Genomic DNA, 24330 nt, shown 5'->3' with positions numbered 1-24330 from the left:
GGGGAGGGGGGGCAGCGGTTGCCCAGGCGACCAGGGCCCGCCCTTCACCCGTCGCTCTCTGCCCCGCCCTCCCCACGTCAGCGCCGTCTCCCGCCCGGCCGGGGTGGGGCAGCCGGGCTGCGTGATTGACAGTTGCCATAGAAACAGGCTCGCCCCGCCGCCATTTTGTCAGTTAGGTTTTTTTTTTTTTTTTAAAAAAAACCCTCTTCCCGCCTGAATCGCGGGTTTTATTTTTTTTTTTCCCTTCCCCCTCCTCCTTCCCACCTCCGCCCCGAAAGACATTATCGCAGGAGAAAACGAAAGAACACCCTCAAAAAACCCAACTGTCCCCCGAGGGTCCGGCGGGGACACGCGAGAAGTTCGTCCCGCGCGGGCGAGGACAGGCGCGAGGCGGCGGCAGCAGCAGCAACAGCAGCGGAGCGGAGCGGTGCGGGAGGGGAGCGGGGCGGCGCAGCGCCCTGCCGAAGCCGGTTCGTGAGGGAGGGGGAAGGAGGAGCGGGCGGGGAGGGAGGGAGGGGGAGGAGGTAGAGGCTGGCAGGCGGGGGAGGGAGGGAGGGAGCGAGGAGTTCCCGGGGGCTCGGTACGGCGCTGCGCTTCCCCCCCACCCCCTCCTCCTCCTCCTCCTCCTCCTCCTCCCCCCGCCCGCCGCTGTCCCCGCGCTGCCTGGCCGGGGCTCAGGCCGCCGCCGCCGCGCCGCGCCGAACCGAGGTGAGGCCGGGCCCTGCCGTTGCCGCCGCCGGGCGCTGCGCAGGTTTGGAACGCGCGCCATTTTGTGAGCGATAGAAAATCCAGCCCGGCCAGGAAGCGCCGCGGATCCGCCCGCCGGGCCGGGCCGGGCCCCCCCCCCTCCCTTCGCCGCCCAGAGAGGAAGGCGCGCAGCGGACGGACCCCGCGGCCGGTGCCCCCCGCGCCCTGAGCGGCACCGGCACCGCCGCCAGCCGTGCGGGCCCGAGCGCGGCGGGGCGGCCGGACTGCGGAGCGCACAAGAGGGAGGCGCTGCCGCGCCGGGGCCCCTGGCCGAGGCCGGGGGAAGCGCTCGCTCCTCGCCCTGCCTGCGCCCGCCGCCCGAGGGAGGAGGCCTCGACCGGGAGGAGCCGGGCCGGACCGGACCGGACCGCAGGGCCCGCCGCCGCCGCCCCCGGCACGGGTAAGTGAGACGCCTCGGCCGGTGGCGGGGAGCTGCGCAGCGGGACGAGCTGGTGCCACCTCCCGGCCCGGCGCGGTCGAGGGGGGCGCAGCGCAGGGGGCAGCTCTGCTGCCATCTTAGAGAGAGGAGGTGGGGAGAGCGCAGGGGCCCGCCGAGCCCCGGGCCGGCGCCGGCAGGGCCGGGACCCGTACCGGGCTCTGGACCTGGCCTCCTTCCCCGCCCTCCCTACCGCCGCCCCCTTCTGGGGCAGGCCGGGCATGGCCGGGGGGCAGCGGCGGCCTCTGCGGCCCTTTTCCCCTCGGCGTCCGGGAGAGGCTGACGCTGCCGGGTCGGGAAGCGGAGCGGCGAAGAGGGCCGCCGGACCGGCGATGGAGGAAGGGAGCTTGCCTGGATCCTCTCGCTCTTATGCGCAACGCCCTGCGGTGGGCGGGTGCGAGGTCTCGCCCCGGTCTGGGAGCGGGGAGAGGGAGGCGAGGAGGGCGTCAGGAGCGGAACCGTCAGCAGAGCGGGCACCTGTTGTGGTGGAGGCTTGAGGTGCCCCCACCTGCACCCGTGCGAGGGACTTGTGTGGTAGGTGGGGAAGTTGGAGGCCGATGTAGAAGGAGTACCAGTGCGGGATGACTGTCATCTGGGCGGGGGCTGGGGTGGGGAAGAGGAGAGAGGAGCAGTTGCGAATAGGCACAGGGAGACACGGGCACCTCTATATTCTAATAGCTGCATGCAGTCTTTTAGGAATTTAGCTTTGTGTCGCTGGAGAAATTGGAGACCTCATCCAATACATAGGGCGCTCCTTCTCTGGAGCGGCATTCCCTTCTGCCGCCACAAAATCTGAAAACGCAATTAAAAGTACTGTAATTTGAAATTTCGAAATTGGTGCATTTTTGAATCTCAGTCAGCTTTGAAGTTTTCAGTTTACTCTGTCCAAAGACTACGTAGGGGTTCTTTGATCATGTGTCTAGATTGCTGCTGTTACTTAGTTCTTCTATTACTCCACAGTCATCGGGGGAAATAAACATTCATTGTTCTTTAAAATTAACAAAGACAGAATATCTGACTACAAAATAAATCAACAAGCATGTTTTTGACAACCTACTGTTTTAATCCGAATGAGAGTGTGCTGTTAACTTTTGCCAGTAGGTATATGTAGTCACACTGACATGGATATAGTATCATAGGGGGGTCTAGATAAGTAGAAGTTGACTTGTTTTATTATCGTGTTGGTATTTCGTTCTCCTTTCCTTAAGAAAAGGTGTGCGAAGCTGAAGAATACATGGATGATAATCTGGTGATAAATAAGCAAACATTTTGTTTGTAGTAGTATTTAATTATCTGCCTTTAACCAAGCAGAATTTAACTTACCTCATTGGAATAGTCTGTAGCCCTGAAAAGTTTTGGTAAACTTGTTTCTCTTTTTCTCCTCCCCCCCCTCCCCCCCAACCTCTCTAGGTTGGATATTTTTGGAAAATTAATTATACTTTATAGAATTAGAATAATAACACTGAAAATAACTCTGAGTATGAGCTAGTATTTGTTAACTATTATCTACATATATTTGGTGAACTTGGTGTGTGTATATATATATAGACTACTTTTGTAGGGAACGCTTCGTGTTTTTGGCTTATATGAATTATTTAGAACTAGAGTTTTTTTATTTGCAGTCTGAAGTAGAATATGTGTGTGATGTGTTAAATTTACATTTTCTGCTGTGAATTAAAAATTCTGTCAAAGTTTATGAAGCTTATCTAGTTTAATTCATGGTTTTTGAATATTCTTTGAGTAAAGCAAGTGTATTTTGTTCAAAAATGAATAAACAGCACGGCCTTCTTAAATCAGGGAAAGAGGACAATTCCTTCTGTTATATTATTGTGTATGCATTTACATATGACAATAGTTTAATATTGTTTCCAGGCAAATAGGTAAGAAAGACAGTTTGTTACATGAGCAGCAATGTTACAGTTCCTGAATCAATACTTGGGTGGATTTAGAACTTGTCATTGGAATCCCCCTCCCCCATGTTGGACAGTGACTGCGAAGCCGCAACAAGGATAATTTTACCTAATAGCAGCCAAGAGTTCTCTATTTCAGTGTCAATTTATGGGTAGTATTCTCTTACTTGTGTCAAATAATGAGGTACTCATCAGGAATTTATCAGTTTTTAAAGTATGTGGGTTTTGCGTAGACTGGGAATTAACACGTGATGACCATAAATGACTTCTAACAAACTGATTGATGTTTAAACAAAGTTGAAAAACGTGACTGGTATCTAGTAAAAACTGTATGCCTTGTCTAAGCTTTTAAAGTTACATTTAATTAGGACATATTTGTGAACATGTATACCACATTTTAAAATCTTATTCTGATAGGGCCTTGTGAAGGAACGTGTCTGGGTTAACTGTGTTATTAGGCTTTGCCTTAATGGACTTACTGTGATATTTTTGTCATTTTAGTTCAAATTAGTTGGTCAACACCTTAACATAAAGTGAAAAAGTCCCTTTTAGTCTATGCTAACATGTTTGAAACTGCACCACCAGGTCCTATGGTAGTATGCGAAAAGTCTAGTTAAACGCATGAAAAACTACCTTTATTTGGTATGATAGCATTTTACAGTTTCATCTGAACTGATATGGGTGGTGATTTGAAGACTAAACGTACTCTTACCCAAGAAGCAATTTTGCTGCTATAATTAGATTCTCTTTTCAGCGTTCCTCTTAAAACCTCTTTATTTCAGGTGTCTTTAACCCTGGCTGCAGGACTGTAGGTTGAAAGTTGTTACAGCTTATGTTTTTGAGTAAGAATTGAAGAATGGTATACGCTTAGTCTTTCCATGGTACTTTTTAATGCCATTTGGAGAACTATTCTCCAAAGTGAAGTAAAAAACTTTCTGATATCTGTGTTTTATGGGAGCATGGGAGACTTGTATAACTTCTGAAATCCTTTTGTAAATAGATCTGTTGTTGTAGAGTAGGATTATTTACAGAGAACTGCTGCTTTTGTCTTTATAACACAGTACAATAGATTGTTTGTTAAGTTTACAGTTTTATCTTTTTTTTTTTTAGTATGAGTTTGGTAAGAAACATCTTTTTTTTTTAAATTTATGTAATAACTTTTTTGCTAATCAGACTTTAAGAAGTCTAAAAGACTTGATATGTTTATGCAGTGAGACTTCTTTTTTGCTCTAAGACTATTTGAAATAATACAAAAAACCTTTCTGAGCAGATGTGCCTGCCTTGTAAGCTTACGAATGGAGGAAAAAAGTAAACAACATTCTGAGAAGGGGAATACTCTCCTTTTCCTTCCACACCTCCATGGGTCCTTCAAGAGGAGACTTATGGGAACTGTAGTCTATTGATGGTTTAAAAACACTGGAGAAACTTTTGATAATTAGAAACAATTGTAACTTCGAGAAAAACATATTCTGTATATACAGTTATCTAGTACTCTCTCTTTGAGGTGACACAATATACCAATAGAATTGCGGTGACCTAATCGTTAGTTGCGTGGAACAATTAATGTAAAAGTTTGTAATTGATATCCACTGGTTGTCTTTTTCCTTTATGGGGAGGGAAGGTAAAATTCTGCATTTGATTCTGTTTTATCCAAGCGTGACTGCAAAAATAACTCAACTGCTTTTGCTAGTACAAATGTATTTCATTACCTTAGAATAGGTCTCAAGTTCACACTTAGGCCAGCTTTATCTGCAGTTTAGCTCCATTTCCCCTAATACATATATGAGTCTTGTCCAGTGTCTGTGGGTGCTTAATTATGGCTTACTTGTCTGAGAGCACAGATAAAAAAGGGGCTTCTCTCTGACTAGAAAGCACATAGTGATGAGACAGGCTAAATCCCATTGTCTTCCTAAAGTTTCCTTTCCCCTCTCTCGCTTCCCCCCCCTTTTTTTCCCCCTTCCCCTCCCAATCTCTAGAGGATAGGTGAGTTTTTCCACAGTTGAAAAGGTTGGAGATAGGGTGGCTTCATATGAAGAGTAGTGACGTTATCATATCCTCATTCGTTCCAAAATGTCCTGTCCATAGGATTTGCAAGGAGGATACCCACTGAAGGGGTAGGGGAGTGTGGAAGATAGTTCCCAGTCAGCTCTGCTTACATCCCTACAGTGTGAATTCTCTGGAGCCTCTGAAGTCTAGATGGTTGCTATTTCAGTTACCCTGTATGAAGACATAATCAGTTTAATTTCAGCTCTGAATATAGCATTTCTTAAAAGCAGTGAAAATGTTTCTGTAATTAAAATACCATAAGCTAGCACTTATTTGTAAACATACTCCTTACAAAGTTTCCAGGGTCTTAGTAGCACTAAATACCTGAAAGTGAAACTGCGTAAATGAAAGTGAAATTAACTCCGTTAAGTGTCAGTTTTGTTCCAGCTGTGAGAAACCAAGCTTTCAATTTGTGTTATGTAAAGCTCCAAACCCTCCTATTCCCCCCCTCCCCTTTTTCTTTTCCTCCAGACGCAAATAAAAATGTGTTTTGAGTCAGTTAAAGGAATAGTTAATAACATATTAATATGTCTATGTGTTGAAAAGTTTCCTCTTTCTTTTTAATAACGGTTTGGATGGTGAAATGAGAGGAGTGGAAGTGTACAAGTTGTTTTCTGATGGCAGAGTTATTCTTTCAAAACATAATTGAAAAAATTTGGAGTGAATTGTGATGAGTTACTGAAAAAAATCAGACTAGTAGAATGAGTAGTTGGCACAATCGTAGTTAAATACATTTTAATGATTAAATTGAACTTGTCAGTGAAACTTTTAAACCCTAGTGTCCTGAAAACCTATTGTTCATTGGGTTTTGGCTTCCTGGCTTCAAACACAGGTAGTTAATGTTTTTGTTCATTCAAAATCCTGTTTACCTATATGTGGTCAAATCTTAATTTGTGTTCCTGTGAACTATGTAAATTGCTAATAACTTCTCATTTACTTTGCCAGTGGACCTGTCGCTGAGGAGCCAATTGGAGCATAGTGCATCGCCTTCCTTTGTAGAGGAAATAGTTTTGTGTCCATGCTATCGGTTTAGTGTTTAAACTGAAGGAAGGGGTAAAAAGAGGAAAAAAATTTTGTCAGGTAGGGAAGTTAATGTGTTAGTACTTACTCAGTTCTGTATTTTCCTGAACACTATGAATTTCCTTACACTGATCTCTGGTCTGTCCAGTTTTAACTACAGATTTTTTTCCTACTTACAAATGTATAACCATATATATTCTTGGTTTTTAAACACAGTTTTAACAGGACTTATATGTGAAATACATGTAGGGTGTGCGTGTGATTACAGACAAATCAGTTTCTAATACACTCTTTCAAAATCTGACTGATATTGGAAGCTCAGTAACTTTCCTGGATCGTGTCTGATTCTGGCTTCTTTGTTGTTATTCTTTCTAACTTGTGCGTAAGTAGGCATTAATTTAATGGTATGCCAAAAATTGCAAGTTAGTGTTTGAAATATATTGATGTCTTTGTTCATGTTACAAGAAGTGATTGTTGCATGAAGATCTTGGCAGTTTCTCTTTCTGCAGAAGTTACTCATAAATACTAAAAATACTGGGTCATAGTTGTGGAATAACACAGCTGAATGTATATTTTTCACCACAGTCTGATGTTCATAAGCTTAGAATTCTGTGTTCTTGTATTTAGGGTGACTTTCCTGTCAATGTCATAGTATGCCTTCAGAAGTTGAGATTTTTATGGCAGGCCCTGTGTAGGAAAATGAGCATTACTGCAAATGCTGAACGTGTACATGATTGCACATATCTGTCTATGTCTTCCCACTGAAATCAGATTTTTGCTGAAGTTCTATATATGCTATGGCTACAAACTTATATTACACTTTCCTTTCCTCCAAATCAGAAGCACTAGTAGGTGCAGTTCTGGGGAGAGGTCAGTTAACTATGCAGTTACTACAGCTTCATTTTGAATGACGCTTGTATCTCCTCAAACTTTTCCTGATGGTTTATTATTTTTAATACACACGGTGTTTTACAAACTTAGTTTCTAAGTGAATTAATGTCTTCTGTGAACTATGTCTACTAGAGACAGCATCATAAATGATTCATTTATGCTGAAGGCTGAGTGGAAAGAGTATATATGATACTATGTTATAAACCATAGCTGAAGTTTGCATTATAAGGGCATAGTTAAAAATTGCTTGGTTTTGCATTGCTGTACTACTTGGAGACCTTAGCTGGGATCTAATTTCCATTTTGTTTTGTACTGTACAACATTAAGTATTATTTCTTTCTCCATTTAATCAGGATTTCATGACTTAGGAATGAATGAGTATGCATCTCAAATGTTCTTCTATGTAGCATTTTTGTTACGGCATTGTGTAAACGCATACGTGTTTGTGGTTTGTTTTTTCTTCTGGTAAATAAAAAGGGTTGTGAGTTACTGTAATTTGATAGTCTGTTGTACAAAAGCTTAATGATAGAAGGTCTAAAAACTAATAATCTGGAGGTGTGAATGGAAATCATTAATGATACTGATGTGGTCCTTACAAGAGGGTTTATCTCCTGTATTTGTAGGATTTGTTTGGGGATATTTTCACCTGTGTATATTACTCAGCGTGCAATCATGATTTGCAGTTCACCGTGTCCATATGAGTCTACTTTCAGTCTTTTTACCCATCAAAACATTCATTTACGTATCTCTATGGAGTTAAATGAACCAGAGTCATGTTCACAGCATGGACATTTTAAAACTTTATGAGCTTAGTTTTGAAACCTTCAGAAACCCAGTTGCACATGTGGAAACAGATTGTTGGAGTACAAGTACTTGGCTGCCTTACCTTAGTGGTTAAGGATAACGCTGACAACTTTTGTTGTCATTGTTAAATCGTGGTTGGCTTTGCTTCATGTGATGGGGACAAGAAACTTACATAATCCTTTTCTCATGTAAGGAACCATTAGAATTGGAGACAGTTTCTAAATGTGGATTTGAAGGTAATACCTAGTGCCCCTTTACTTAATTTGCATACTGCCACACAGTTGCAATAAACCAAAATACAAGTTTTTGCTAAAATATTTCTGTCTCCTTTCTTAAGAAGTTAATAAAGGAAGGAAAACATGTTGGCCAAGTTATGTGTCATATCTCGAGTTCTCTGTTTTAAAGTATAGTTTAAAAAAAATAGGTTTTTTTCTCTTCTTATAATGCAAAGAAATAGTTGTATACCTGCATAAAGCAGGTATATCATTCTGGTTTTCTGCTAGATGTTCTTAACCAGCATCCAGTTATTTCAAGAAATGAGAAAACAAGTTCTGCTTATAGTTCACAAGGTTCAAGTATCATCTTTTGAAATCATTCTCTCTTCACAATTTATAAAAATGCTGCTTCTCTAACTGAACGGAGATATTTTAAAACATGTTTGTTTCAGTTTAGCTACTGTTCTAATGAAAGTGAAATATAAAAGTAAAATGTATACAGTGATACACAGGGACATTCAGCTCAGTGTTTTGCATGTGAAAGAAAGGAACGTACGTATGTGACAAACTGACATTTTTAAGAGGTCTTCTGAAGCTCTGCTGGTGTATGCATGTGGTGCTTTGCATTTGGAAACATTACAGATGATCAGTCTGTACCCATGATTTGTGTGCATATAGACTACCAGTATTTCTAAATGTTTATTAAACAGCTTTCTAAATGTTTATTAAAAAACATTTTGAGATAAAGGAAACACCAAATTGGAGTAGTTCATGTCATTAAATATTTTCCTAGTACTGAGAAGTTCATGGCAGACTTACATTCTGAAGCATAGGAGTTTGTGTTTTGTGTGTTTGTTTTTTCTCTTTCCTCCCACCCCTCTGTCCAATGTATTAATTTTTAACTCCTAATAAAAAAAATTTTTTTTCTTCTCTTCCCCCCACCCCCCCCCCATCAGGGACATGTTGTGATTGAGATCAGTAAATAATTTTTTTTGTGTGTGAGAAAGATTTCCTTGGCCTTAGTTTAAATTTGTTGCCCTTTAGTGTTTATTTCCAAAGTCTGTTAAGAGAGAAGGGGGACTTAATTGACCTTCCTGATCTCATTCATCATTTTGTATGTCTTTATCACTAATTTTTTTTTTTTTTTACTTCAAAACGGTTATCTTAGGCCTACATAGCTAAAACAGTATTTTGTCATACTATTGGCATCACTCTTTTGTAAAGATTTTGAGTCTTGCAGTTCCTATCTAATTTTATTGAAATGTGAGAATATGCAATTATTTCTATACAAGAGTTTGAATATAGGATGAAGAGTTTAATTTTTAGACTTCCATATTTGAAAAATTTTCCTTTGGTATTTTCTGATATAGGATTCTTTATATGCTTTGCTTTCATTGTCTTTCTCTGGACTACTGCTACTTTAAAAAAAAAAAATCTTAATTTTAATCTCTGTATGTAAAAAGCAAAGTTTTGTTTGCATAAAACAAAACAATCTGAGATCTGTGGTTTGAGGTGAGGTGGAAGCTCAAGATACATTTTTAGCAAGCCTACAGTGGGCCCGGAATACTAAGTTATGTGTTAGTCATTATGTATATTCCGAAACCTGTGAGCTCCGAACTTGACAGTGCAAGTTTATTTATGTATTTGAGGAAACAGGTATGCATTATATTCCATATGTTGTAAGCATGGTCTGTTGCCTTTTATTTTAATCTTGAGTACCTCTGTAGAGTTGCATTTGACTTCATTAGTTATTTCCATAAAAATTCCCAAACTAAGTCAAGCACTCAAACACTGACAAAATGGGAAAATTATCTCTTGCTTTTTTGGTGGTCTGAACTATCTTTCATCATGCAGTAAATAATTTTTTTTTTTTTTTTTTTTTTTAGATACAAGTTCTTAATAATTGCACATTGTCCAGACCTTGCACTTGGTCTCGGGTTTGTGGCTTTCTCATAGGCTCATGCACAGATGTAACACTTTAGTTTCTGAATCTAGCAAAAGCTAACATCCTCTTCCAGCATCTTGTGGAAGAGAAGTGTTTTTCAGTGATTAGGATCTAATGTACAGAAAAAACCCTCCACCAAACCTAGAAATGTTTATGTATCTTGCTTATTAGCAGCCTAACCTAAGGCACTGAGTTCCTGTTTTTTGGGGTGGGGAGAGGAGTTTCAGAGATTTTAGGCATTTTGTATAGCACTTAACTTCATGTTGCTTTCCATACAGCAGTTTTTGCTTTGCTAACAATAGATAAATGCGTGTTGCTATGCTGCTTTTTAGCAAGGGGAATGAAAGCAAAAAGGTAAAGTGACTTGCTCGAAGTTACACAGTGACGAAATGGGCGGAGCTGAGGTTAAGGGTTTCAGTGTCTTATGTCTTCATAGCAGGATGCTATGTATTTGCAGTTGCATTTGACTTGAGTTTGTTTTCCTTGTGCTTTGTAACTCAGAGAAGCAGTCTCTTAAGGTTGGAGAGTGACTCAGCATATCCAGATAGAGGTCTGCTCAAGGAATTTAGGATTTGTTTAGAAATTTGGGGGAATTAGAGTTTGAACTCATTTTTCCCAAAGGGAATTTGCTTGCATTTAAAAAAAAAAAAAAATTCATTTTTTACTTGCAGTCTCTTTCCCCATTTGATACGCATACGTCAATTTTGGGAAGAACTGATGGAGTATTTCAGTAAAAAGTATAATTTATGGTATAGTTGGTATTTACTGTATAGCTTTGTTTTCTATGTGCTATCCTTCTGATGTACATGATGAGCACCTGTTCAATGAATAAAATAACATTTGACTGTGTAAGTAAAGATTGTGTTGCAAAATACATAAAAGAGACAGAATTGTGTATCAGGCCTGCCTTAAACATTTCTTAACTTAGTCTGTGATTTTATGACATTTATAAAAGGTTTTTTTCACATGGAAGGAGAAGGAGTCATGTATGGTATTTGCCCAGTTTGTATGATTGAAACATCTCCATCTTATTAGTACAGAAGCTCCCAGCTCTCCTACCTGATCTGGCAGGGCCGAGTTCTCAATCTTATGGGTCAGCCACTTGAGAGTGAACAGGTCAGGGAACAATGGGTTACCTGTGCAAGTGTAGACTGGGTGTGTAAACCACACTTTGTATGCTTGGGTTTGGTTGGCTTTCATGAGGGAAAATTGTCTAAATGTCTTAAATGTGACTCTTCTACAATAATAATCTGTGTTCTAGTTTCAGCTGATCGAACTTGTCACAGAGTGTTGAGACACTGCTGGGTAGTAGTGGCAGTGAAGGGAAGCAAAGGGACAGAAGCTGATGAGTAAAGACTGAAACTATTGGTCTTCTGCTACTATACCTTCTTAAATTTGGGGGAAGTTTGAGAAGGCTTCATTATCCTTTTTTCATCCAGATCAATTCCATCTTCTAGCATGAGATAAGACCATAGGCTGGTACATAGTTTCAGTCCTGAAAGAATGCTGAAGGGCGGCACAGCAAAGAACAGTATATTAAGAGAAAAACACAAGCAAGCTTGATTTTCTACCCCCTTTTCTTTTACCGTAAACCATTTCCTCCTTCCACACACCCAAATCTGTATATGTTTTCCTGGGGCCAGTGAAAATTACCTTGCTCTCCCCAAAACTGTACCTATGCCAAATTTGAAATGATCAATAAAAAAGAAGCAAAAAGATGAAAAGCAACAACTCTTTGTTTTCATGTCTCATCTACCAGGGGTGTGGGACATGCACAGTATTTAATCTGATGATGTTATATGTGTTTGTTTTACAGCGCAAGTATTAGCAAACTGATGTGAAGTTCATGCTGCAAGATGTAGAGGCACTGAAGCACTTTGAGGGAAATTGTTGAAAGAGTTGTTTTAAGGCAAAGTGTGCAACAAGGAGTTCTTTGAAGGCAATTACCGCTTAAGCAGCTCCCCTTCTCTCCAGATTCTGGCTGCTTGTTCCCACCTGCTTTGTGTTGGCACAGCTGTTTGTAAGACCAACCAGTGAATCAGACTTGGAACTTGAGTTGGCTGAAATATATAATTTTATCTATATAACATTTGGGTGTGTGTGTGGGGTGGAGAATCAGGTTACTTTTTGGTCAGTTCGGTTCCCAGACCCAGTACACTGTGTTGCTGCTCTGACATTTGACAAGATAATGGAATGGTTTGTGTGGGTGGACAGGAGCAGGGTGCCTAGAAGAGGCAGGGGTTGGTTAACTGACTCTGATAGCACTGTTACTTAATGGAGAACATAATTCTGAGGAATTTTTGCCACCCCTCCTGTAGTAAATCACTCTCCTGTCAGTCTCTCTCTCTCTGTGTCCTCCCCCCCCCGCCCCCCGCCTCTGTCAGACTTCTGCTTGCTATCTCAAACTTCCATGCTTATTCCCTCTCTAATGTTCCCACTCTGATGCTGTCCTGCTTGTGTGCACTCTTAACACGTGCTACCACAGTGTTACTTGATAGTAAGTTCTCTCTCTAACTCTCTTGCTTGCTGTCTAACTCTTCTACTTCTGATGCATCTGTTTTCTTGCACTCTTTTCACTTCTGGTCTTCCTCTAGTTATTCCTCACTCTTGCTCACTCTTTTTTACAATTTTCTAACTTCTGCTCATGCCCTTTTTCTCCCATGTCCTTTCTAGTGCTCAGTCTCTCAAGTGCCTCTTTTTTGTCATTTGCTGTCTCTTGCTTGCTCAGTGTTTTGTCCTGCTTGTTTTTTCTCACTTGTTCTTGCTTTCTCTTCCCCCCATAAGAACAATGCTTTTGAGGAGAGAAAAAGAAAAATATCCATGTTTTAAAGACTAAAACCTCTTAAGAAACCCAGAGTTTTTAATTTTCTGGTTTTTTTCCCCAAACATTACCACAAAAGAATACAATATATAGATTTCCTTAATCTCATGTACTTCTGAAACTTTTACTTGAATTCTGTATTGCCTTAAGATAGATATGCGCACACAAAATATATATTGTTCCAGTTTCGACAAACTGCAAGATGAAGTTTCTAAAGTTAATGTTCTAATAAAAGGTATTTTTCAGCTGTCTTTATAAGATGTGAGCATAGGTTATTGATACTAGAAGCTAAATTGCAGAGTAAAGATGCTTAGTTTTCTTGTTCGTGCTATACAAAGGAGACATGAAAAAATGTTTCTCTTGATAGCCTGGTTTTAACATAACCACCAGCTGGCCTGGTTATGTTAAAAAACAAACAAACAACTCTCTTGGAAATTCCATGCTTGCTCGTCCTCTTAAATAAGTGACCAGAGCTGCTGGGATTATGCTGTTGTTTCACTTCCATGTATTCAGATACCTAATATTTTTGTTCAAGTTACTTAAATTTGGTTGATAATTATTTAACTGTTAGTTGGAAAAGTAGACAGGGCTGCTTATTCTTTAATATCTGAATCCCTCCATGTTTTAATATCCATCCACGTTTTAATAATCCAAAGTGACTTCAAATAAAAACGTGGAAGACTGGACAATATACTTGCTCTTTATAGCAGGAAAAAAGCAATGGAATTTTTCTGCCCATCTCCTTTGCTTCTCTAAGCCTTTAAAGGCTTGCTTTCTCCATGCAAAATGTGATGGACAACATCTTACTTTTGCATTTTTATATGAGAGTGCACTTAAACATATCACTCTCTGAGCCTGCAGGTTTTTTTTTTTGTTAGGCCAGCTGTTCTAGGTCAGGTTATGAAGCAGCCTGCTATCAGGATGTACATGCTAGTAGGGCAAACACTATTCTAAATTACAACAGTTGTCTTTGGAGGTGTTCAGTTGGTTCCTTCTTGGTTAGTAAATAAAAGTATTACTCATAAATGCTGTATCCCTTCAGTGGCTTGTCTCATTTTTAAAAATTTTTTGTTTTAAATCCCATCCATCTTCTCTTCTGCTTTGGGTCTTGTTCCAGTCTACTCTTTAGTAAACTTTGTTCATCATGCTTGTTTTATGCATGGTTTTTTTCATGGCTAAGGACTTTTGGCTTGTGATAAACAATGTGGCGTTGCACAGTTTCTAGGAGTAGTTGAGGTTCCTTAGTCGAATAATGGTTTAGCTGCTTTGATGTTTAGTGCCTGTCTTTCCCCCTTCCCATCCCCTTCTGCAGCAATCCACTGCAATTTTCATAAAGCCTTGTTTCTTTTTTTCTCTAACTTGCTTTGGGTTGACTATTTTGCATTTCAGAACTTCCCGCTTTGGCTGTCTTTGTTGCCCTTCAGGTTGTCATCCATCTCCTTGACCCCTTCAGGAACGGGAGGAAGACTGCTCAGTGTTTTCAGGCTGTGTCTGTGGCAGATATAATCTGTACAGGTTAGCATGTCTCTTGCTCTTTCCTAAACACAAAGGCACCATGAAGAACGTCTTCATGCTTTCTAGTAATTCCTGTAAATCCAGTATGAAGCTAACTTGAAATATTTTGAATAAAAATTTCACTGAGCAAAAAAGGGAGAGTAGGCCTTGGCTGCTAGATCCATGTGGGGATACATGTTCCCTCAGATAGATTCAGTGTAGCACCACTGAACTCCATAGAGGTCTCTTTCTCTTGAGCTCTGAAGCTATTAAGTCTCCTTTATGTTCAGTTCAAGTAAAGTGTCAAATTAGCAGTGTGGAGTTCTGGCTTATTTCCAAAGGTGGTGCTTTCTTATTAAAAAAAAAAAAAAAAAAAAAGTGTTGGGAAGAGGGAAGTTCCTGTTTTGAAGGCATTAAATGTGATTTTGCTTCTTCTAACTTATATGGTGAAGGAAGGTGTCAGTATAGTGTATGGTGTTATGAATTGGGACAGAGTTCTCTGTTGTGACCATCTTGATGACTACATTGTCATGTTCAGTGTTTCCTTTTTGCCTTGCGCTGGAAGTTGGTTGTATGAAGGGCTGTAGAGATGAGTCTGTTAGGCTGCAGTCGGTCCATTTGCTGCACCTGGTATGAGGTCTGAATCTTGCTTTTATCTTTTTTGCTATGCCCCTGTGATTACATACATTGCTCTGCTCTTTCAGATGTCCCTAGAAAAATTGTATTCTTCTAAGGATACCTCTGCTGGCATCATCCACAGAGTGTGTCAGATCACACTCATGACCTTCTTGTTGAGCTCTTTCACAACATGGGAAAAAGAGCAGGTCTATGTCAAAAGTTACCTTTTTACAGCAATCTTTCTTAAAAGCACAGCACATCATTACATGAAATATATCAGTTCAGTAATATTAATAGAAAATTAAAGAAAAAATCTGCTGGAAAAGTGGCTTTGTTTTAGAGTCTTTCCATCTAGCGAGCTGTTGTTGGTAGTCTGCAAGGACTTCAGTGGGACACTAAAGATTTTCTTTCCTTTTTATTTCCTGTATACCTCAGATGTGGTGATCCTGAGTACTGTTTGGAGGTCTGTAAGGTCAGGATTTAAAACCCTATTTTTTTTCTTTTTCTTTTTCTTTTATTTGTTCTCATTTCCTTCCTGCAACCTGCCTTATTAAAATAATTTTAGGAATTTTTATCAGGAAAAAAAATGCTGCAGGAAACCAAACTCCTCTGGTCAGAAGCCTAGCAACTTCTGATGCTGGCAGAGATACTATTAAATAATCAGAAAGTTGTATAATCATAGCATGTCCTAGAATTATTTTAATGGATAATTTTGCCAAAGTTTTAGTGCAATGTCGTCGTCTTGAAAAATGACAAGTAACTCGGAGAGCATTAGATTGATCAGTTTATACCCAATATTTGGATGCTGGACTTGGTGAAGTTCATATAAACTATCTCAAAGGTTCAACTTTTTCTATTTGGCCTCATAAAAGTCTAGTTAGACAAAATTAATCTGAAAGGCTTCTGTTAGAATTTTCCTGGGCTTTTATCTTTATCTCGAGAGATGTCTTTTAGACTTTTGTCTTATGACTGCCATCAGAGAATATTCAAAAATGAATTCCATACATCTCCATAGTGACTGTACTCAAAAAGGGATTCAAAACAACATTATCCCAAGTTGACAGACTAAGCTTGAACTGCACATTCAGGACCATAATATAACACAGTTATTTAAAAAAAAATTGTCCCGAGTTCTTTAAAATCTTCAGTACATCAAAAAAAAAAAAGACATATTTATTCAAATAATTTGGCATCATCTGTGTGTGTGAGAAAGCCAGTAAGCAAACCTGAAAAAAGTTGGTTTTCTTTTGGGTCAATTAGTGCTAGAGCAGTGAGGATTGGGAAGGGGAGGAATGTGGGCAGAACAGTTTCCCCCCTCCTTGGCCTTTTTTTTTTTTTTTTTTTTTTTAGCAGCAAATTGTTAGATTGGCTTAACAATCATGTGCTACTTCATCCTTCGCCTTAACCTTCTTTTTCTGTTCTCTGAGTGAAAGCAAACTCTCATATTTGTTGTAGGCTAAAAGGGTGTGTGTGTGGAGGTAGGCATGTATGTGGTCAGTTACCGAGGATAAGCTGACAGAAGGTAACTTGTAAACATGGTTGTGAATTTGAACTCGTAGCTGTCAAATTCGGATTGAGCTACATTATGGCAGGGTATCTGCAACCTCTTGTCAGATTCATAAAATCTTTTCCACACCATAAAGTCATTGTCTTCTGTATTGATAAGCAGGAGATAATGCAGTTTTAATGGTGATTGACAATCCATACCACTTGATGAAAATGTTATGGTTTCTTGGTCTTTGAAGGCTTTTAAATGCTTAGAACTTTTTGTGGGGTATTCCATACATTGATGAAGGCTTGATGAGGAATTACTGGATGAAATTCTAAAGTCGTGTAGAAGGTCATATTAGATTATGATGAGTACGTTCTGGGCTTAATGGTGTGGGTTTTTTGGTCTAGTGTTGTGTGGTGGTTTTTTTTTTTTTTAACTTATAGCAGAAAAAGCAATGATTTTAGCTGGCAGAACAAGTGTTCTAGAGTCTCCAGTGAGCTATCTGTAACCATATTTTATAGAGGTATAGAGCTGTCATGAATGTTTGATGAAATCTCTATTAAATGTGATAATAAATGTACGCCAGTAAAGCTTTTGTTGGTTGATGTGTACCCACTGTCTGTATTGGCTCTTCTCCCTGTGTGTGCATGCATCTACATGCATATATGACTTGAATAGGGTGTTTGAATTCTTCTTAATGGATTATAATACCATTTAAAACTCAGCAAAATTTTGCAGCCTACTACCTCTGCAGTAGTATCTTGGTATATCTTGGGCTATACCAACATTTGCTTTAATATTATGCTTAACAGCAGGGATGGCAGCTAACAAGATAATAAAACAAGACCTCAGAGTTTTAAATCTGAAAAAGAAGGTATTTTGGCTTCATTACTAGATTATATGAAAATTTACTGAAGTTCATTAATTTATCTCCTTCTTCAATGAGAGTGTTCTAGGTCAGTGGTTCCTTAAGCGGGGAATAAGGCCATGATAAATAAACTACAGGTGGAACTTAAAAACCTGTTGAATTATGTTAAGTTAAAAAATATATGTTAGGATGATTCATATTTTGTTAAAAACTTTTGGAGCTGACAGTGATCTATATTTTGAGAAACGTTAGGGCTGTAGTTCTGGAGTGAGTGATGTGAGGAAAATGTGGAATCTTTATTCATGTATTTATATACTACATTGAAGGAAGAAAGAAGGGGAAAACCCATTTGTGCATTTTTTTGTTGATCTACTTTGGAGACTTTTCTTTACCATAGTATTGGAGTGCCTTGTGTTGTTACATGCATTGGAGATTACCTCATGAGCGTGATACAAGAGTTACAGTAGTTTCCTCCTTCAAAGATGATTTATGAGACAGAGAAGAATTAAGCTACGGCCCCAGAGGGACCTGTAGCCCTCATCATTGCAACCCCTACCTCTTTGGTGCCTGGATGTTGCAGGGTAGTGTGACACGGCTGTTTGATAGTAGCCTGAATTGGATCACAAGAGACTGTCTCTGTCTACTTTCTCCCTTGGTTAAGCATACTTGCAAGTTCTCTTTGTTGGCATTTTTGCTTTACTTTTACACGTTGGGCCATCTTAAGAAGGTAAGCACAAAACCATAATGATTTAAGTAAAGGTAAAAACTTTACTGCCAATTTAGCTACCTAAACTGTTCCATCATGAGGTGGAAGAGTGCTAGGAAGATAAACCTTGTCTGTGACTTGCTCTTTTTTTATAAGTAGTAGCCCTGAGTTTGGTCAGCTTGTGAAGGCATACGCTTGGTGGGAAGTTATGTTATGTGGCATAAACTGAGCTAACATCTTTTTTGGCACAAAAAGGCCCATTAGCCTGTTAGCCTTTTTGTTCTAGCTTTAAGTTTTTCTTACCGTTTGCTGAGCCAGTTCAGTTTACTCAACTGGCAGGAAATGAATGTGACAAAGATGTGAATGGTTTTTAAGTGGGTCATAGAGTTGGTTTGTTTTACTGTATATTCAGTGTGAACGCTGAAGCTTTCCAAGGAAGGGGGCACAACTGTGCACCTGAGAGTTGGGAAGGAGGGAGGGGGACTGCTGCCCTTCCTGGCAGTTTAGTGTGTTCCTCGGATGGAGAGAATCCGAACTCGAGTTCAACTCCAATGAGAATACCTAGATCACCTGGCTTTTCAGATGGTCTTGGCAACTGTCCTCGAGTCCCATGTAACGAAAAAATCATGGGGCAGAGGGAGAGAAAAGGAAACATGACTTTCCAATCCAGTGATTAGTGTGCTTACCTTAAGGGAAGAGGAAAAAGAAACTTTCTGGGATTTAATCAGTGCTTACCCATTTTACAGGAAATGGCTTCTGGATAATGTTTTATTTTCTCAGTGGAAAGATATTGTGTGAATTATGGAAATGCAGCACAACCACCAAGTTAGGAAGATAGGTGAATAAAATGAAGAGGGTGTGGGAGAGTATAGATGGAACATAGAATACTTTGTATCAGTGGGATTATATTCTACTCACTCTTCAGTTATTTGTTAAGGGGCTTTAACACTGATTTTTTTTGATAGTGAAATTAAGTTAACTTTCTGAAGACTTAATCTGTTAAATTGTGTGTCTTTGCATTTGTTAATTCATATGTTGAAATACAAATACTCTGTGATATTTTTGAAATGTATTTGTGTGTATGTAGTAAGTGCAATTCATAAGAAATAGATGGTATTGTGCTTATGCTGGAGGTGTCTTGAATTTTGAAAACAGTGCATTTCTGTAGCTCCTCTAAATTGGGATCCTAAGATAATAGAAATAATGTTCCCTATGTGATTGCTGCAGTAATCCAAAATAGAATTATTTTTGCTTTAGAATTCAAATTTCTCTGCTACTGTTACGTTGGTCAACCTGAGCCTGAATTAGGACTTAAACCATATCGTGGAAGTCTGTAGATAGACTGGGACATTGAAAGCTGAATGGTAAGGATGCTGGATTTTACTGTGGTGAAAAGTTTGGTTTTGTTCATTCTGCTTTCCAGCATCAGAGAAGTTTGTAGTTGGCATGTCTGATAAACAAATTTGAAGAAATAAATTTAATGTAGACTATTATGAGACACACAAGCTTTATAGAGAAAAAAGCCTGTACACATTTCACTTGGGTTCTTGAAGTAGAGGTGGGGTCTATTGCTATGGGTATCAAACCAGATGTTAGCTGTGGTCTTCAAGGTGCTCTGTAGCAGTTTGGCAAGAACTATTAGAAATACTTTAGCTAGGTTGCTCTTTAATTATACTGTATTCTTAGCCTATCCAGCAAACCTTATTATAGATAGCTAAAGTTTGTGAGCTCTCTACTTCTGTCTTTCTGTGGACAAATGTGGTCTGTTTAGATAGTGAACTTTTTAGGTGAGGTTCACCATTTTACTGTGTCACACAATGCGTAATGCAATGAGGTTCTCCCTCCGTGAGCAGAATGCCCTATTCATTACCCCAGCACAGTCCTAGAGCATAGCTGCCTCACTTCCAGTATCAGTATTTGCACTCCTGGCCCTGACCTAGGAACTGTCAGTTTCAAAGTTCCAGAACATCAAAGACTGCACAAAAATGCAAATGAAGTTCTCTGTGACCAGTAGTATTATGCAGAATATAGATGTGTTAGCTGTGTGCATGTGCTAGAAAGAACAATTAGGTTCTTATTTATGTGTAGATTTTTAAGCTGAAAGTCAGACTCGGGCTCTGGAGCTGTGTAGAGTCAGCAGAAAACTGATCAAAAAAGGTGAATATTTCGCATCATGCTAAATTGCAGAACTGACTCAGCGAGACTGGGGCAGGTGCCAGCCGTGGTGCAAGAGATGGGCCTGCACTGAGTGGTTGAGGGCACAGAGGGGTGTGGGTGGGAACACAGCAGCCAAATCTAAATCAGCTTTGGCTTTTGGGGAACCGCAGCCTGAGAATTCTTATTTTAATGAAATAACTCAGTTTATTCACCATCAATGTTGAATGCATCTGGTTGTCATGGAGCCTGAACTTGACCACTGTCAATTTTCAGAGCTATTGAACTTCATATGAACTGCTATTTGAAAGCATGTTGAACAACATTTTTAAACATGGTGTTTCTGTACTGACATGTCTGGCAAAAGCTGGAGCTTTTGGTTTCCAAGTTAAAAAGAGCTGGAAGAGCAGTTATGGTATATGTAGTTTTGGAAATAAGGGATTCCTCCTCTTTTTCTTTAAAAAACTTTTTACTTCTTTCCCATAAGTGAGCTTAGGATCCCAGTTACTTTGTCAGTACCCTGAAATCCTAGAAGTAATCCTAAAATTCCCTTGAAGTGCCTTTTAACATTGATAGATCTAATTAAAAGGCAAATCTGAGTTCTGTAACCAAACTTAAATTGTGGTTATGTCCCCATTTACTACAATTGCATGGCTATTCCATATTCCATTTTAGTACTGTGCTTGGGACATGTAGAAAAAGAGAAATAATGCACTGGGACTTTGAGTTGGGTAAACAGAGAAAAAGGATATCCTTCCACTTTGAAGAGTGTGTTTAGAGTTACTTTTAGGAATAGGCATTTGTGACCCAAAACTGCTTTGGTTGCTGCTGTCAGCCCGCTAAATCAGTCTCTTCCCTTGCCTTTCTGGAGAGGCAGTGTGTACCCTATTTCTGAAGTACTGAGACTGACTATTTTAATATAAACGTGAAGCCTGTGAACTTGTCCTGCATAAAAATCATCACCTGATGATAGGACAGACTGTGTCTTGTCTATTTCCCTCAGAGAAGAAAAAAAAGGAGAAAGCTTAAAGCTGAGGCCATCCTCCATGACAGGCTTCTTAAATGATTGCACTCTAGATACAGTAATTTTAATATTTTTTCTTAGTGATTGGTGAATTTACCATCAGAATGATGTTGTGGGTGAAGTCTTGTTGGAAAGACTTATGATTTGGCTAGCTGCTTGATTGATTTTTAAGGGCTAGAGATTTTTTTTTAGAGAAGGTTTATATTGAGTTCTGTAGGATTTCTGGGATGATAAAAGTATGTATTTGTAACTGAAGAAATTTCTTCCTTTTTCTGCTCCTTTTAGATGCAGTGGCTCAGAAACATCTCTGAACAAGTGTCCTGAGAAAAACCCATCTAAGTGGGTGAAGTCTGATAGATGCATTAAGGAAAATTCTAATGTTTGAGAACTAGATATTTTCATTAAGTTCCTTTGGATACAAGCTGGAAGTAGGCAAGCTTCACTTTTTCAGCCTAAACTGAAGCTTGGGCAGTTACATCTGATTTATCATGTTAAAGTGGAAAGGATATCAGCAGTACTTCTCCATTATCACTTTTCGTATCAGAAGTATACCTGCTTTAGCAGAAGGTATGGGGATTTATGGGGTGAAGTCTGGTTTAAGACCCAGGCATATGGTTAACATGACCAGAGAGTACCTAGCTATGTGTATGCCTATCCAGTCTAAATCTCCTGAATAATGAAAGGCAAAGGTAGATTGTGGCATTGCACTTGTCAATGGGAGCTGTCATACAGGAATCAGTTGAACAGCAGTTAGTCCATGGTGTGTTTGAAAAGGTTAAAAAGTATTTAAAAAGGCAGACAAACCAATGTATGGCTGAAGCAAGCCACTTACCCGAAGTCTTACAGGTAAGCACCATCTATTTATGGAGCTACCCAGCAGTTTACAGTTGTGTGTGGTTAGTTGTTTGTTTGTTTGTTGTTTTTTTTTTTTTTAATTTGGAAGACTATAGATGTGCATATCTCCATGTATTAAAATATTTTGGAAGCCTTCAAGATTAAAGGTGCTACTGTTTCAGGGCAATGAACATCTAGATTGTTATAAATGTACTTGAAATATGTAACTTTAGATCATCTTTGAAAGTAACTTTGGAACTATCTGCTGCCAAAGCTGAAATGGAGAAGTAGTCTTATTTCATTTAGACATATGATAGCAGCTCTGCAGATCATTTCCTAGGAATCTGTACAAGTATTGGAGTGTGTTGTGGTCTGAATAAGATTTTACATTCTTTCTGGTTTTGATCAATTCTGTTACAGTAATGTTTACTGAAACATGATGATAACCTATTAATTTATTAATTTCTGGTTCCTGTTACATGTACGTTGCAGCATGATGGAATTTGTCATGCTTCAGAGAAGAATTAAAAGGGGCAAAGAAAAAGCAAACAGTTAAAATAAGGAAATAGTAATGATGTCAAAACCCAGTAACATCTGAATTTGATATGGGTGGGTCACTTAGAAAGCTGAAGTCTCTTAAATGTGTCATAATATTTTGTTTAAAACCCTGGTAGCTGTGAAAATACTATACCATTCAGATGCCCATTTTATTTTCTTCCCTTGCTTGGAATTCCTTTTTTTTTTTTTTTTTTTTTTTTTTAAATAGCTGTTTCAGCAAACTTTTGGACAGAAACTCTTGTTTTCCCCTGTTGAAAAATAAGATTTTATGTTTTCATAGGTATAAAGGCATTGCAGTTAAAGTAGTCTGTATTTGCAGGGAAGAAAAAACGTCCTACCTCCCATATGTATGTAGTGTGCACGTGTATCTATACTTAAGTATAATGTGCATCTAAGCTCTTGCAGTTTTTGAGAGGTGAAAGCATTACAGTATACATTGCTTGTCGGGAAAGCATTACAAGTGCTGTCCCAACTCTAGCCTAGGATTAAAAAGTTGAAGTAGCTGTATCTGAGTACCCTCTCTTGCCAGGTCTCTGAGAAGTAGAGTCTGTTTTGTAAATAAAGGGTACAACAAAGAATGGAAATAGTAGTTAGTGACCACTAAATTGGAAGAATAGTAAGCTGGAGTAACATCAAGATTGTAGTAAAGATCTGTAAATTGAGTGATGTTTGGACATGTTCTGTGGAAGTTTTAGGTGTTCCTTTAATTCTTTGTTTGCTTGCTTGCTTTATGGCTGAAAAAACCAACGAGATGTAGGAAGGTTATACTCTCTTGAGACTTTTTAGGTCTAAAGTTCTAAACTGATGAATGCAAACATATAGTGGCATGTGTTTTGCTTTGCATTTTTAAAGTTCTTTTCCCAACCACAAGGAACAGGAACAGTTTTTGTAAATGAAATGATCACTCTTTTTGAGGACACCTATAGAAAAATCTCAGCTCTGAAAAGCATTTCACAACTGTGAGAGCACATTACTCTGGGTAAACTAGTTTACAGCCCTCATGGATGTTCTACTTTAAATATGACTTTACTCACACACTACTTTTTAGTTCATGTTTAACATATTAACTAAAATGGCTCTATTTCTAAAAAAAAATTTAAATCCTTGCTTATAAGATGTCACCTTTTAAGGAAATCATAGGTAGGATGCGTGTGTTAACATAAAAAAATTAGATTGTTACATACATCTATTTTTGTAAGATGGCATAGAAATAATTAAAAAATAACCTGGATTTCATAAATATCCTTCCTTTTCCTGGAATGCTGTTGTCTTCATGCTTATGTAAATTTGAGGTAGAATTATTTTTCGAGAATCATGTAAATTGGACTTTAGTAATCGCATTTGTACTCAGTGAGGCCATTAAACAGTACAGAAGCAAGTACTTGGTTATAAGAGTTCAGTGCCATCCAACAGTTGTGAATGTTTTAGCTGATATTTCAGAGGATGGGCAACTCCTGCTGTAGCATCTCTTTGCTTCTTTTGGTTGAGGGAGGGGAATGTAAATACAGTGGCATGACTTTGCTGTTCCAAAGCAGTTGAAATGTAACCACATCTGTTTTGCTTGACACTATTAAGTGGGTGGAAAAAAGAACGACTCCCCCCTCTAATTTGTGGTTCCTTATATGGTCAGTATACTGAAAAATATTTTAAGTTTGTGCTTCTAAAATTAATGTTTTTAGTCAATGAGTAAGAAAAGAAACATATGCAAATTATCTAACAAATCTCAAGTATTTGAACTTTTATATTA

General features: G+C 39.3%; 1 protein-coding gene across 3 annotated transcripts in view; it reads left to right on the top strand.

Annotated features, from left to right (window-relative positions):
• Positions 1–450: 450 nt before the first annotated feature.
• Positions 451–24330, top strand: part of DYRK1A (dual specificity tyrosine phosphorylation regulated kinase 1A) — an 88877-nt gene continuing 64997 nt past the window's right edge. The window contains exon 1 of one of the 3 annotated variants that reach the window (XM_052793871.1): positions 451–470. The gene's annotated coding sequence lies outside the window, so the exon portion shown is untranslated. Of the gene's footprint in view, positions 471–632; positions 1148–1462; positions 1718–24330 lie in introns of those variants that run through there. The other 2 variants (XM_052793870.1, XM_052793872.1) reach the window with 2 other exon arrangements.

The sequence above is a fragment of the Harpia harpyja genome, chromosome 8 (genome assembly GCF_026419915.1).
Source record: "Harpia harpyja isolate bHarHar1 chromosome 8, bHarHar1 primary haplotype, whole genome shotgun sequence".
Lineage (NCBI taxonomy): Eukaryota > Metazoa > Chordata > Aves > Accipitriformes > Accipitridae > Harpia > Harpia harpyja.
Note: the sequence above shows the minus strand (reverse complement) of the source record. Positions and strands in the feature narration are given on the sequence as shown.